General features: G+C 43.5%; 1 pseudogene; it reads left to right on the top strand.

Annotated features, from left to right (window-relative positions):
• The first annotated feature begins 583 nt into the window (after window positions 1-583).
• On the top strand, window positions 584-10,178 carry LOC138102680 (NADH-ubiquinone oxidoreductase chain 2-like; annotated as a pseudogene).
• Window positions 10,179-11,812: the final 1,634 nt, after the last annotated feature.

Genomic DNA, 11,812 nt, shown 5'->3' with positions numbered 1-11,812 from the left:
GTCTGGCCACTGTTAGGGATCTCCACAGAGAGCCTCACCCCCCTCTTTAACCTGCTGCAAGTCAATGGTGCATTGGACTCTCCCCAATCTCTAACCCCTGAGGCACGAGAGGTCCAGAAAGCTCTTTCCACCAAGCAGGCACACCAGATGGAACCAGATCTGCACTTCAAGTTTATAATTATGGGCCAACTACCACATCTGCAAGGCCTTATTTTCCAGTGGGACGAGAGGATCAAGGACCCCCTCCTGAGCATAGAGTGGGTGTTTTTGCCTCACCAGCTGTCCAAAAGCATTACCACGCCACAAGAATTGATGGCGCAACTGATAAGGAAGGCCAGGTCTCGTCTCCGCGTTCTCGCAGGGTGCAAATTTGCGTGAATTTACATGCCATTTAAATTAGATGATGTTGAATTTGCCCTACAGAGCAGCGAGTGCCCCCAGTTTGCCCGAGATAGTTACTCAGGGCAACTCTCTAGCCACCACCTGCCACACAAATTGTTTAATCTAAATTTCAAATTAGTCCCTAAATTGTTTCAGAGTAACAAACTTCACCGATGGCTCAGGGCCTTCTCACAAGTTCGTTATGACTTGGAAGAACCCCCAAACACCTGAGTGGGTAAAAGATGTTGAAGTAGTTGAAGGATCTCCTCAAATTGCAGAGTTAGCCACCATAGTCAGGACCTTTGAGCGATTCCAAAAAGAACCAATAAACATCGTCACCGATTCGGCCTATGTAGCTGGAGTGGTAGAGAGAGCAGAGTACTCAATGCTCAAAGAAGTATCAAATCCTAAATTCCTACTGCAAGCAGCTGCTTCAACTCTAGTACTATTTTCCAGCATAACTAATGCATGATACACTGGACAATGAGACATTACCCAGTTAACCCACCCAACATCCTCCCTAATCTTAACTGCAGCTATTTCAATGAAGTTAGGACTAGTACCATTCCACTTTTGATTCCCAGAAGTACTACAAGGTTCCCCCCTGACTACCCGTCTTCTTCTATCCACAGCCATAAAATTCCTACCAATTACCCTACTCTTTATAACGTCTCAATCACTTAACCCTATGCTACTAACCACTATGGCTATTCTCTCCACAGCTCTGGGGGGATGAATGGGATTAAATCAGACACAAACCTGGAAAATCATAGCCTTCTCCTCCATCTCCCACTTAGGCTGAATAGCCATTATTCTCATCTACTACCCCAAACTCACCCTACTCAACTTCTACCTATACACCATGATAACTGCTGCTGTGTTCCTAACCCTAAATTCAATAAAAATCCTAAAACTATCAACATTAATAACTGCATGAACAAAAGCACCTTCACTTAGCACAATCCTCCTACAAACACTCCTATCTTTAGCCAGCCTCCCCCCTCTGACTGGCTTCCTCCCAAAATTACTCATTATTCAAGAGCTAACTGTCACGATCCGCTAATGCAAGCCGGGGTCGTGATGGTTCGTTTATCGATCTCAGAGTGTAAAAGGACACAAGAGATTTCAGTTTTAATCAGAACAGTTCACCTTTATTAAGTGCCCACAACACAGTAATGCAATAGAAGAGTGAAAGAGAGAGAGAGAGAAAGAAACACAAAGTAGAGAGGAAGAAAAAGAGGGGGGGCAATAGCTACCAATGGATGAGACGAAGTCCTCGTGGTCTTCTGCCAATAGATTCGTCTTCTTTCCGTGGGGAGATCTCAGACTTGGTTATTTCAGAAAGTCCCTTTATAGTCCTTTTCAGAAGCGAGGGGCAACTGGCCAGGAGGTTGGGAAATCCACAGCCGTTGTTATGGGGCCCGTTGCTTTGGGAAACAGGTACAGGACAGACGTACAAGACAGGTGTACAGGACAGGTGTACAGGACAGGTCATTCCTTTTCGCTTCAGCGCAGTCCTTCCTGCCTGGGCAGCAAGAACGGCGCAGTCCATTGGGACCTGCACTAATTTCCTCAGGAATGCGTACCAGTTCCCAGCGGGTACACCTGCAGGCAACACTTGGCAGACATCCCACCTCAGCAGGGCCAGGACTCCTGTGTTCAGTCTCTGTCCTCGGCGATGATTGTGAGGCAGATGAGGGATTTTTGGACCATCTCTTACACCACCCCGTGACTCACGACTGTCGTCAGGAGAGCTCTATCAGCATGATTTTGTCGAAGTCTTCAAGACTCGTCAATGTTGGTAGCATATCCCGGAAAAGGGGTGGAGAACATATGAAAGGAAGGGAAAGAAAAGAAAAGAAAAAAGAAAAGAAAAGAAAAGAAAAGAAAAGAAAAGAAAAGAAAAGAAAAGAAAAGAAAAGAAAAGAAAAGAAAAGAAAAGAAAAGAAAAGAAAAGAAAAGAAAAGAAAAGAAAAGAAAAGAAAAGAAAAGAAAAGAAAAAGAAGGAAATAAATAATTTTTTAATCAGAATACGCATGTAATTTTCCAATCAAAATACCTCTAATTTCTTATCCACAACTTATTTTAATACTTGTGTAGTTCGTCTAATGTCAATAACCTTGGGTATGTCCACAGTGGATGGGATATTGGCCAAATCGTGGACATCTATTATAGATGTCAACTGTGTTAACCGTTTCATCATTCTCCAATTCATGATGTATAAGACTGCTGATAAAGCAAAACCAATCAAAACTAAAATCAAGAGAACAGTGATGAGATGACACAATTTGTTCAGGACACCTGTAGCAGTAGGTGACCACCCAAAAAGAGTATCCCACCACCTGTGTTCAGCATCTTTCTTTACCCTTTCTAGAACACGATGTATTTCTTTCACATTGTGATGAACAGTTACCAAGGTTTTCTGTCCATTTTTCTTGATCTTTTCCAAAATTTCAATTAAATCTTGGTGAAGCAACAATTGCTTTACCAAAGTAAGGTTCATCCCAATGGGGGTAGGCAATAATCGGTGGATCAGTGTGTAATTGGACTGTAAAAGGTGGTAAGAAGTAACTGGGGCTACATATGAAAAATCACATCCTATGATTTTAGTAAAGTTACAAACACAAAAATTTGAATGATTTTTTGTATCTACTACTAAATTTTCTACAAATACTTTATTGCAAGCAGTTCTTAAGCATGCACATCCATTACCTATATAGACAAGCACTGTTTCAGGAATCTCGTTAGGATGAATTTCAAAATGACAGATATTTTGTTCTGTATCTAAACAAATGTCTTGAGCTCTAATTGCATTACTTTCACAGATGAACCCTTGTTGTTCTTGGACAATACAAGTTTCTAAATTAACAGTTTGCCACTTCTCACCAATTTGACGGGCCCATTCTCTATGCTCAAAAGGATAGAGAACAGCTTCATCATGGTTCAGCCCTAATGCAATGATAGGGAATATCAAATGCACTGAAGCATTACGTATGGTCAGTACAAAGGCTGTGGCTGTGTTTTTGATGGGATCGTAGGTAAAATTTACTAAGTTCCACCAGGATTGGAATTCTCTTTCAAAATCAGTGGCACTGTCCCAGATTATTTTCCAAATTTCAGTAGGAAAAGTGCCTTCTTCGCCTTCTCTTATAATTGAGACAGGAACTGACTGCATCCATAATTGAGCCTGGATGCAGCTGAGAGCCAAAGAAATGTTATTTTGTGTAGCATCGAGTGCGTCAATTATCAATTTGTGGTCATTCATATTTACCTTTTCCCAATTTGGTAATATGTTTGATAACAACCACTGATGGCTTCCCAAGGCTAATAGGAATGACTGCAATGGTTGTTGTATTTTAGTCAAATCTGTAGTTGTGGCAGCCAATTTATTCATTAGTACTTCTGAATCAATACTATTTAAGATTCCCAATCCTGTTCTCACAACACCGGTTATGTCTCTTTGCATTCGTTTCTTAGAAGGGTTCCGCTTTCGCAACCAGGTTGTCCACCCCTAGAAGGAAGTTTGCAGAAAAAGGTGAACAAGCTGGCTGAACTTCTGACACATTGTTTTGCATCAGCAATTTGACTTGTTTAAGGGACCATGCCGGATTCTTCATGTCCCTCGGAGTTCTTCTGTGAAAAGCAAACACAAACAGAGTCTGTCACCAAAGGCAGAAAATTAGAATGATGGAATTATCCAGTGTGTATGTATCCGATGCTCTCTCCCTAGGGCATCAGAGGCTACCCATGCATATTTATTCAGAGGGCTTTTTAGCACTAGTGGTACTTCTACAGTAGGGAGGTCTACCAAAACAGGTTGTCCAGAGTAGTGTGCAGGATTCTTAGGATCATTTGGTCCCTGTAGTGAAGGAATTATGCTTGGAGCTGTTGGGCAAAAGGCAGTGATTTTGGGACACCTGTTTACCCCCCCTCTATCATTCACACCTTTCACAGCTTCCCATAGTCGAACATCCCAATTTCCCTCCTGTGGTTTCAGAAGTCGTTTCAAGAGACCATTGGTCCTTTCTACAATCCTGTTAGCTTGAGGGTAGTAAGGGGTGTGGAAAGTCCATTTAATCCTTTCAGTTTTTGCCCAGTCCTGTAAAACTTTGGCAGTAAAGTGAGACCCATTATCAGATTGAATTTCTTGTGGTTTTGGGAAAGTTCCAAACCATCCCTGCAATGCTTTGACAGTGTTATCTCCTGTAGCTCTTTTAAAGGCATCGGCCTGGACTAACCCAGATATAATCTCCACTCCTACCAGCACAAAGTGTTTGCCTCCTGACTTTTTAAAGGGGCCAATATACTCTACCTGCCACACATCCCATAAGCCTTTACCCTTTCTTAAATGCAGAGGGTCATCTTCCAAAGGGTGTCTTTCTAGCCGTCTGCGGCATTGTTCACAGGCTGATATGCATGTTTTACACATTTCTCTGGTAACAGGCCAACCGCGAGCAAGGGCTCCTGTTGGAGAATAGAATTATTGGGATCAATAAAAGAACTGTGCAAGCTATTGAGCTGGAGGTTTTTAGGCTTGTGTGTGAGAGACATTTTCCATGGGAAAGTCCCTGTGTGAAACTAAACAGTTTCAGCCTGAGAAATTTCAGGGAGTGGAGAACCTGCAGCTGTGTTATCCGGGAGTATACAGAGGAGTTGAGCACAAAATTCTTTTGATCATAACAAGACTGTGGAAAACTGCCAATGTAGTCCAATTATGTAGAAATAGAAATGTGTCTTGATAAGCGTTAAGCCACTCAGGAGCTAACAAGCTGGTATACTATATAAGTGCCTTTAGACTGCTAATAAATCGGAGTGTATTTTTCAACCATATTGGTTGGCGTCTGTTTTTCTCCCCCCGCCGGGGATCCGGGCTCCCCGTCCCGCGCGGCTTCCAACAGGCTTCTTTGTACAAAACTTTTGCACCTGTGTGTTTTCTTTTTACATGCAACCATTCTAATAAATGCTCCCAGTCCTCTGTAATCTGATCCTTTTTCACAGGACTTAGTCTTGCTAATTCATCAGCTTTATTGTTCCACTCTCCTGCTGGATTTCCATCTGTCTCGTGAGAGGCTACCCACCCCACAGAAAAATTCCCTTGACTTGCAATATTTAGAATTTCTTGCCACTTTTCCTTTTGCCATACTGGGATTCTGTTAACTTCCCAGTCATTTTGCTGCCAAAAAGGAAGCCACTCAGTACATCCCTTAAACACAGCATAGGAATCGGTGTAGACACAGACAAGAGAAGTATTCTGTGCCTCACGTTGGAAAACACTCCAAACAGCTATCAGCTCACCAACTTGGGCGCTGCCTTCCCCCTCTGTGATAATTCATTCACCTGAGGAAGTGTGGAGGGCTACAGCCTTATATTTCCACACCTTTCCTTCTCGCCTGGCAGAAGCATCTGTAAACCAAGAATTTGCTGACTGTTCAGGGGAAAAAGGAGGGGCTACTTTAATGACTGAGGCAGGTTTGTCCTGGCTGCTACTCAAGTTTTCAGTCTCTTGGATTGCCAGATTTTTTACAGCTCCTTCAGTTACTGAGAAGATGCTACAATAATGTTCAATCTGAGCATACCACTTCCTTACTGAGGCCCTCTGGGCCACCCTGTCAGATGGGGGGGGTCCCAGTAGAGACTGCCTTAATAACTTTGAAAGGGCCTCTCAAAACAATTGGTTGTTGTCGTGCAATCTTCTCCACTTATATGAGAGCTAAGCTAACCACAAACAATCCTTTCTCCCAGGTAGTGTACCTTTTTTCAGCATCTTTAAAGCCACGGGAGTAAAAACCAACAGGCCTCGTCGGACCCTCAGGACCCCGCTGCCATATGTGCACTGACAGCCCTGAGGAGGCAAATCCCCATTCCACCTGGAAAGGATCTGTAGGGTGAATAGGGCCCAGGGCTTGGTGAGCTGTTGATTCAAAAATCAACAATTGCAATGCTTCTTCTTGAGAAGCAGTCCATTCCCATTTTATCCCTTTTCTTAACAAGTTATAAAGAGGTCTGGCAATTATGGAAAAATCTGGGATGTGTTTTCTCCAGAATACTAATAATCCTAAAGCATGTTGGAGATCTTTTTTGGATTCAGGCATTTTAATCTGGTCTAAAGAGGTTAGGGTATCAGGTGGGATACGTCATACCTCCTTTCCACCAAATTCCCAAAAATTTCACTTCATGTGAAGGATTTTGGATTTTTTCTGAGGGAATTTTCAAATCAAGGCTTTCTAAGTGGGAGATTATTTTCTGTTGGGTATCTCTCACTTCTTCTATTTCATCTCCTCCCACAAGGATGTCATCAATGTATTGATAAACAGTCATATTGTCAGCTTTGGGTATTTTTTCTAACTCTTGGGCTAAAGCGTGATGAGCCAGGGTGGGGGAATGTTTGTACCCTTGGGGAAGCCTAGTGAAAGTGTATTGCTGACTTTCCCATGTGAAAGCAAAACGGTCCATATCTTCTGGCTGTAAAGGTATCAAAAAACATGTCTTTGACATCTATAGTTGCCATGATTGAATGAGCCTTTTCTTGAATCAATGTTATTAATTTTGCCAGATTTGGGACCGCTGCTGTAAGAGGGTCTGTGTTGGCATTTAGCCTGCGAAAATCTATTGTCAGCCTCCACTTCCCACTAGGCTTTTGTACTGGCCACACCGGAGAATTGAAAGGAGAATGAGTATTAACTATTACTCCTTGTTCTCGTAGCTCCTGTATCACTGGCTCAATGCCCTCTTTGGCACCCAGGGGGAGGGGGTATTGTTTCACATTAGTTACTTTGCTGAATGGTAGGGAGGGTGCGGCTTGGAGCAGTCTGACGTTAAAACATGGAGTGCCAAAAGACCACAGAAGACCCTCTGAGTCCTCCGACTGTCTTCCAACGAGGGCATTCGTCCCTAATAGATTGGTTGGGATATCTCCAATCACCACATTAATAGAGAGTTGGTTTTCCTCTCCAGGCAAAGTGAGCTTGACTAGGGCCACATTCATAGATTCTGTCATTCCCAAGGCATTTAAAACACAATATCGGTTCTTTGTTGGGACAATTCCACACCTCTGGGCGTCTTTCTTTGTCAGTGCAGAAATTTGTGCCCCAGTGTCAATCAGAAAAGTTACAGGTGCCCGTTTAGGGCCTGTAATAGCTGTGATCATTATATCTCCTGTTTTATTTTTAGTGAGCATTCTCAGGTACACCCATGCTCCGTCTCTTCGCCCACTGACAAGAGACGAAGGGTCTAGTTTCCCTGGTTTTGAGGGAGAGGTTGTTTTGGCTCACTGCACAGACTTTGAGGGAGAGGTTGCTTTGACTCACTGCCCAAATTCTGAGGGAGGAGGGGTGCACTGGGTTGAACTGACGGATTTGGTAGAACGGGTTTTCAGCAGTGCCAGTTAGACACTACCTTACTCAATTTATCAAGGGGTAAGCCATCCATCACATCTCTGGGGGCCCCCTTTTTGATGCCCAATAACCACCAATGCTGACGGTTAGAGATCTGTTTTACATTTTCCGGCTTTTCGCTATGAGGAGCCCTAATGTACCTGACACCTTTTGTTTTGTCTGATTTTTCCTCTGGGATTTTTATAGGTCCATATTTTCTACTGTAATTAATCAGATCTTCTGCAACCTCACTCCATGTCCAAACTTTGCCATCACCAGCAGATGAATTCGATTGTGAACCTGGCGGCTGAGAGGGGGTTGAGTATGGAGTAAACCCAGGACTGGTAGATCCAGTTTGATTGCTCGCGTTTCCAAGGAATCTATCCAGCCTTTCTACGGGACTTACAGCTGCTATGGTTTTTTGAAGGACAATTGCTGTAGGTTTGAGTGATTCTGGAAGGCCTCGAATTAAAGGGGTCATTAGTTCAGGTTTAACAGGTAATTGCATGGGGGATTCATATCCAGGAGTTAATTTCCTTTCATGGATCATTTGCAAACAGGCAGCTTTGTGGACACTTTCTAGGAGTTGATCGGGGGTACCAACTATAGCTAAAGGGTCTCCCCTTTCTAAAGGATTGAGTCCCCTGGCCCAGAAAGCCACGTGCCACGTTTGTCTCCTGTTGTCAAGAAAACTCCATGTCTCCAGTATCCACTGGCCTCCTGTTCAGTTAATTGAATTTGGTCTCCTCCAGTGAGAGACACTTGGAAGACATATTCCGTCTCAGATTCGTGGGGGAGCCGCCCATACTCCTTTTTTAATCTAGCCAATTCAACAGCAGTGTATGGTATTTGTTTAGTGGTGATATGCGGTTCAAAATCTTCATCATTGATATAATTATATTCTGTTTTAATCAGAGGCCTCATACGAGGGCAGCAGTTTTCTCCACAATTTTTTACTAGTATTAGTTCTTTCTGGGGGTATATTTGGTTAATGTGAGGAGTTTTCTTTTCCTCTGTCTCTTTTGGTGAGTCAGTATTCTTTGAATTCCTAAAATATTCCTCTTTTAAAGCAGCCTCTAGCAAATGATTTTTATTCTTCTCTTCATCTAATTGTTTTTGTAAAATCTCCACTAGGTTTTGAAGGGAATCTATGATTGCTTTCTCCTCAGTACATCGCTTTAAGCGATGATCTATAGCTGCCACAAGGCATGCCCCTAAAACAGAGCAGATTATGGTTTTATTTTGGCCAAATTTAAATCTAGTCTCATGTTGTAAAGAACATACTCTATCAGTCACATAATCCAAATTAAACCAGTTATTTTGAGCCCATTCTTCCCCTCCTGAAGAAGGCCGGGCATTATGTTTTGCTAGCAGAGCATAAAACGCAGCTTTAACTTTTGCACTGGGGTTTTCAGTCATTTTATGAAGGGATCAAAACCACCACAGGGAGGTAAAAGTTAATTACACACTGCAACACACACAGCTTTGCTGTGTCTCCCTTCGCTTCCCTGGGTGGGTGAAGAGACCAAATCTGCTTGGGAGGTACTCCTTAAGTTACTTATGGTTGTCTCTTCACTACACCAAGCAGTCCAAATTCACGCACACACCAAAAAAAACACAGTTCCCCCTTTTACACTAAGATCTTTTGCGAAAAATCTGAAGACAGAGCCCTCAACTGAGTATGGGGTGCTTTTCACCTAGGCATGTGCAGTTTGCGGGAAATTCGAGTCACCCCCCTTGCTTTCTGGACACCGCTCACCCTTTTCGGGGTGTCGGGCTAGGTGCGGCTGGAGCGAAACGTCCTTCCCCTATTACAGACTACACACAACCTTGCAACCCCTTCTGTCTGTCAGATCCTGTCCGTGACGCCAGTTTAATGTCACGATCCGCTAATGCAAGCGGGGGTCGTGATGGTTCGTTTATCGATCTCAGAGTGTAAAAGGACACAAGAGATTTCAGTTTTAATCAGAACAGTTCACCTTTATTAAGTGCCCACAACACAGTAATGCAATAGAAGAGTGAAAGAGAGAGAGAGAGAAAGAAACACAAAGTAGAGAGGAAGAAAAAGAGGGGGGGCAATAGCTACCAATGGATGAGACGAAGTCCTCGTGGTCTTCTGCCAATAGATTCGTCTTCTTTCCGTGGGGAGATCTCAGACTTGGTTATTTCAGAAAGTCCCCGTCTCTTACACTAACCAAACAAGATATAGCCCCAGCAGCAATGATTATCTCACTTCTATCCCTACTAGGGCTCTTCTTCTACCTTCGCCTCGCATATTGCGCAACAATTACACTCCCACCACACACTACAAACCACATAAAACAATGACATGTCAGCAAACCGATTAATGCCTCAATTGCTGTTCTAACCACCCTTTCCATCATGCTCCTCCCCATTTCCCCTATACTCATCACCATCGTCTGAAAAGAAACTTAGGATTACTTAAACCGAAGGACTTCAAAGCCTTAAACAAGAGTTAAACCCTCTTAGTTTCTGTTAAAATCTGCCGGACATTACCCTGCATCCCCTAAATGCAACTCAGGTGCTTTAATTAAGCTAGGATTTTACACCCCTAGACAGATGGGCTTCGATCCCATAATACTATAGTTAATAGCTATATGCCCAAACCAACAGGCCTCTGCCTAATGGACCCTGGTGTACAGCTAGTACACATCAATGAGCTTGCAACTCACCATGAACTTCACTACAGAGCCGATAAGAAGAGGAATCAAACCTCTGTGAAAAGGACTACAGCCTAACGCTTACACACTCAGCCATCTTACCTGTGATTTTCATTAACCGATGACTATTCTCAACCAACCACAAAGACATTGGCACTCTGTACCTAATCTTCGGGGCATGAGCCGGGATAGTAGGTACCGCTCTAAGTCTCCGAGCATAACTAGGTCAACCTGGTGCTCTATTAGGAGACGACCAAATTTATAATGTAATTGTTACGGCCCATGCCTTCGTTATAATCTTTTTCACAGTAATACCAATCATAATTGGAGGATTCGGAAACTGACTAGTCCCTCTAATAATTGGTGCCCCAGACATAACATTCCCACGAATAAACAATATAAGCTTCTGACTTCTTCCCCCTTCATTCCTACTCCTTCTAGCTTCTTCAACAGCAGAGGCAGGAGTAGGAACAGGATGAACTGTATACCCCCCACTAGCTGGCAACCTAGCCCATGCTGGAGCCTCAGTTGACCTAGCTATTTTCTCACTGCATCTGGCAGGTATCTCCTCTATTCTAGGGGCAATCAACTTCATCACAACAGCAATTAATATAAAACCGCCAGCCCTATCACAGTATCAAACTCCCCTATTCGTATGATCTGTACTAATCACTGCAGTACTACTCCTCCTCTCCCTCCCTGTTCTTGCCGCCAGAATTACCATGCTTCTAACAGATCGCAATCTCGATACCACATTCTTTGACCCAGCAGGGGGAGGAGACCCAGTACTATATCAACATCTATTCTGATTCTTCGGACATGCAGAAGTTTACATCTTAATTCTACCAGGATTTGGCATCATCTCCCACGTCATCTTTTTGCTGTCCCACCGAGAGCAACCCTATTATGTTATGCACATGAGGTCGCACACCGACCTCCCAGATCCTATTGTAGAAGGGAACCAGAATGCCGACGCCTTGGCTGCCCCGGTGCAATTACCATCATTACTGGGAATGTTCCAACAAGCAAAGTTGAGCCATCGATTCTACCACCAAAATGTCCCAGCTTTGGTCCGCATGTTCCATCTCACGCGCAGCCAAGCTAAGGCCATTGTGACAACATGCCCGGACTGTCAGAAACATCAGATCCCATCGCTAGGCTCCGGTGTGTGTCTGCGTGGTCTCAATAGCTGCCAGCTATGGCAGACCGATGTGACTCACATCCCTGAATTTGGAAGGTCTAAGTATGTCCATGTCTCTGTTGATACCTTCTCAGGAGCAGTTATTGCCTCTTCTCATTGCGGGGACAAGGCAAAAGATATCATTAAACACTTTCTGTTAGCATTAATCACTCTGGGAGTGCCAGCAGAAGTTAAGA

Source organism: Aphelocoma coerulescens (assembly GCF_041296385.1).
Source record: "Aphelocoma coerulescens isolate FSJ_1873_10779 chromosome W unlocalized genomic scaffold, UR_Acoe_1.0 ChrW_unloc_scaf_1, whole genome shotgun sequence".
NCBI classification, from domain to species: Eukaryota; Metazoa; Chordata; class Aves; order Passeriformes; family Corvidae; genus Aphelocoma; species Aphelocoma coerulescens.
This window is presented reverse-complemented; position numbering and strand designations above follow the sequence as displayed.